Source organism: Centruroides sculpturatus, unplaced genomic scaffold (genome assembly GCF_000671375.1).
Source record: "Centruroides sculpturatus isolate CEXI.00-Female unplaced genomic scaffold, Cexi_2.0 scaffold884, whole genome shotgun sequence".
In the NCBI taxonomy this organism is placed as follows: Eukaryota; Metazoa; Arthropoda; class Arachnida; order Scorpiones; family Buthidae; genus Centruroides; species Centruroides sculpturatus.
In genome coordinates this window covers 202,002-206,681 of record NW_019385095.1, presented here as the reverse complement: position 1 = coordinate 206,681, position 4,680 = coordinate 202,002, and the positions used below count along the sequence as shown (strand labels likewise).

Below are 4,680 nucleotides of genomic sequence, written 5' to 3'. Positions count from 1 at the left end.
CCGTTGAATGTTTCTATTACTTGAAATAGAAATGTCCTTATCATTCTTGAATATTATTTTTATTCTTGAATGTTTTTTTTTATTATCTAGAACAGAATGTTACTTTCATTCTCGAATTTTTTTTTTCCTAGAACAAAATGCTCCATTAATTCCTGAATTTTTTATTATCTAGAATAGAACTCTCCTTCTATTCTTGAATTGTTTCTTCTTTAGAATGGAATATTCGTTACGTTATTTAACGAAATTTATCCTTTAGTAACTACGTGCTTTTATGAAACTCATCCTTCAATACTTTGAAGAGGAAGACATGAATATAATGAGGAGGACTACTCATTAAAATGATATAATGATTACACTTCGCTATTGATTTTCCAACTGATTCATAATCATTTGGGTTTTTAGAAATTCTGTTGAGAGAAATCGAACAATTCAAGTAATAAGTTTATCAATCACGTAAAGAAAAGTGTATTATTTTTCGTGACAGACTACTCTATATTACTTAATGTTTTATTTAAAATACATATATATATATTTATAAAGTTCTGTAAATCTCAAACTTACCAAGAAACATCAAAATTTTAAAAAATTTACATCAGTACCAACAGACTTGCACCATTTGTCACCTTTAAAAGAAAAAAACATTAGGTAAGATTTCCTTCTTATATAAAATTATTGATACAATTACATTTAATAATAATATTAAATAGTATTAAATTATAATCATATTTAAATTAATTCAAAACAAACACTCAGTTCATTTTTCAATTAAATATCTAATCCAATCATTTTCAGTATTTGTCAGAAAAATATCAATAAAAGTCAAATAAAAAAAATGAATTCAATAATCTAAAATATGTTACATAATTTGTTCAACATAAAACATTGAATTAATTTCATTACAACTAATAGAATTTTAAAAAATTAATCAATTAAAATTATGTAAATTTACAGTGATGTTTATTTTTTTACAATCTGATATGTTTTTTTTTTTTTTAGAACAATTTTTTGTTTTTAAATACTTGTTACCAACTATACCATTATGTTAAACAAAAGAGGAAAATTATTTTGTAACTATATTAATTCATTTTACCATTTACCGAATTATATAAGCATCAACCAAATCATAATTTATTAATCTAGATCCAGAATAAATAAATAAAAATAAATGCTACCGAATAAATTATAGAAAATCAAATAATTTTTTATTAAAACATATTAGAGAACGCAAGACGTGATATTTTTAAAATAATGCTTAGTATGCTTTTTGAGAATTATGTACACGCAGTTTCGATCATGGGATTCTGCACAGGTAACCGAACAGCAAAAGTTTTTATCTAATAAATAATTTCATATTTTTGAAATAATCAATATGCTTACTATAGTAGTTATATTTCAATTTTAAATTCTACACTCCATCTGTTTATAAAATATTCCTTAGGTAAGATGCTTATACCTGTTTTCATCACAAACAGTTGATTGGAGACTAATACTTTTGATTTGCCTATACTTGAAATCTAATCTATTGCAAAGACACATATAATCATTGCACATAACTACCTGAGCACAAGTAATAGATAAGGTGAGGGAAAAATAAACAAATTAACTAATTCAGTGTGTGATGCTAGTAACTAGACAAACCTAGCAAAGAAACTGATTGGAAAATATTAAATATTGCAAAAGGATATTATGAGAAATAGGATATATAAACTGTGTGACACATTTTATCTTATCAAGCATATTAATCACATATTACATCAACATTTAAAAATTTTGTTTAGGATTTATTAACAGGTTAGGCCTAAGAAGAAGCAACATGTTTGAATTTATTATAATTTAGTTTGTGTTTAAATACTGTCGATTGCTAGTGCTATTTATAGTAATTTGCACACAAAAAAAATTATTATTTACCTAAGCCACGATGTGACAAAAACACAAACCACTCATACACAAGACGAACGACCAGGTTAACAAAATGGCGAAACCAATGTCGCCGGCAGACGGCGTTCCAGTTTCCAATCCGGAAGATGATGCTAAAAGGAAGGATCCGGGATGATTTCTTAAGCGTTTTTTTTTTTTTTTTAATCTGTAATTTTTTACGTTTTAAAAAAATTCGTCTTTAAACGTTTAATTTGTGCGATAAAATACTTTTCCCATGCTCCAACAGTCACGCTATGCTTATTACTACAAGTTCTCGTTCGAGAGTGGCCGGAAATTATCAGGTAATTCAGGTGAAGTACAGGTAACAGTAATGCGATCACAGGTGAAATCATTACAAAGCAATTTACTTTTTCTCTCTCGTTTTCCTTAATAAAAATGTTTTATTTTAGGAATTTTCATTGATTTTCTGACAAATCTGTCTTTAAAACAATGTCTATTTTCATACATATAATTTTTTTTCTCAATTAAAACTCCCGGCCCTTTATCAAATAAAAAAACTCTCTGGAAGTATTTTTGTTTTAATAATAAAAATTGTCCTGTTTATAGACATTATGAAAACCAGTAAAATATCTTTACAAAGTTTTTTAGTAATATTATAAAAATATATATTTTCCTATTTTAGCTCCCAATTCTCCTTATCTCGAGTCTTAAATCACTAACAACGTGAAGTGAGTCTCGATGGATTCACATTATTTCGGCTTTTTTCCAACATAGGTAACCTTTAATGCTTATATCTATGGGTTTTATAGGAAGAACCGTATCTATAAATTCGGTTATATCGATGACTTGTGACCGCAGCCGTTGCAATCGTAATTATTTAAAATTCATAGCTGTATTCGTGTATTAAATTCTCATTGAAGACATTTTTGTGATATATAACAACAAAGCATAAAAATCATGATTAATTTGAGAAATATGAAATCGAGCTAATAGTTTAAACAAGTATTGAGAAGAGCAAGAAACCCAATAATATGCTTTTATATCCTGTAGTTCGTGAAGCCATTTTAGCAGATTTCTCGCTCTTTTATGGTCATCGAGTGCATCTCACCTTTTTCTTTTTTTTTTTTTTTTGTTTGATAATCATAGTACTGTATTGTAGATAATCGTCTTCGTAGTATTACATAACCAGATTTTTGTGTTTATTTAATAATTCTTAATATAATATTTTATATTTCTTAGATGTTAAACTCTAACGATTTTCTTTTATAAAAGCATTACTTATCTTTAGTGTGTTTTAATCTGAGCATTCAATCTTGGAATTCATTGATCGTAATTTTACTTTACATTTTGTAAGAGCATAAAATGAAACTGTTTTTGGGAGATGTTTGCTTACTTTTTCTTATGTTCTTTGATGAAAACTGTTATCCTATTAGATTTTTGGGCTGCAATTTTCAAACTGCAGACCTATACATTCCCACTGTCGTCCGTCCATCCGTCCGTTCGTTAATCTCGAGAACAGAGTTAAATAAATGAAAATCGAAACTAGATATGGAAAGCATCTTTTTAAAATTAAAATATGATTAAAAATTGCATCCCGGCATTGTGGCGATGTCATAATGACTAATTGCTCGTTCTTGATCTTACTTTTTAATCTTTGTATTACTTGATCGTATTTTATAGATATTTACTGTCTGTCTATACCAACAGACAGGTGTTTTTTTTTTTTTTGCTCTTTCCTTCCTGTGGACACTAAGTGAGCCTCCATTAGCAAGCCCATTATGGGTTCGGCCAGGCCCACAATGGGGCGACCGAGTAGTGAGGGACGGAGGCCGATATATCCGGTCAGATTAACCCCAAAAAATTTCTAGGATTTTTCGACCCGTCCGAATTCGATCTCGGGTCCCTCAGAGCGATAGGCTTCCACTTTGACCGGTCGGACGTCTAGTAATATAGGTTATATATTGTAACGTGGCAAAGTCTAAGACACGATTATTTCATTTTAATACATAACAATAGAATTGATTTACAACCGTTCCAGAAATATGAATATAATCAATTCTAGTTTAACAAATTACGATTTTATCTATTTGAAATAATTAAATAATTCAATTTAAATCAAGCATTTAAGATGAAGGTTTAAGATTCAAATCAAGCATAAAGATATTTAAATATCTTTATTGCGCTAAATTTATTTGATAATATAATGAAAGAAACAATAAACAATAAATGAAAATCGCAAGTTTCACGTCGTTAGTGTTTTAAATTTAATACCAAAACGACTAATGATGCATAATTTCTTTTCATAGTCTACATTTGTCGCATAAATTTATAATTAATTAATCCTTTAACTTAATTACTTTTATAAAGTACAATATGAATTGACTAAGATCATCTTTACTTCCAAAACGTTTCTAAAAATTATCCTTTCTCAAATAAATTTGTAATCCATCTAAAAAATTGAGGTACTTTTTTAAACTGAAATTTAACACTTAGTCTACGAAGAATTACGTAAGTTAAATTTACAAATTAACTCCAAATTTATCTAACTCTACATATAAAATTTTTAACCGATTTTCAATTTGATTTAAAACATTCTAGAAAAAAATTTAGTAAATTTTTGATTAAAAATATTGATGTAGTTAGATATTCGTTTTCTTCGTTGTCCTTTGATCAGACAAATTTCTTCCACATAATTCTCAACTTGTACTTATTGCAACAAAAATTATTATGTTTCGGTTGTAACATGATTAAAATTTTATTTAAATTTAATCATGTTTAGTTTCCTTCACATGTGAATTTTGT

At 27.5% G+C, this 4,680-nt stretch overlaps 1 long non-coding RNA gene across 1 annotated transcript; it reads right to left on the bottom strand.

The window, feature by feature from the left end:
• Positions 1 to 560: 560 nt before the first annotated feature.
• On the bottom strand, positions 561 to 2,000 carry LOC111634605. Its single transcript, XR_002758252.1, has 2 exons — positions 1,909 to 2,000; positions 561 to 623 (listed from the first exon to the last, which is right to left on the bottom strand). It is a non-coding gene; the product is annotated as an uncharacterized LOC111634605 (long non-coding RNA).
• Positions 2,001 to 4,680: the final 2,680 nt, after the last annotated feature.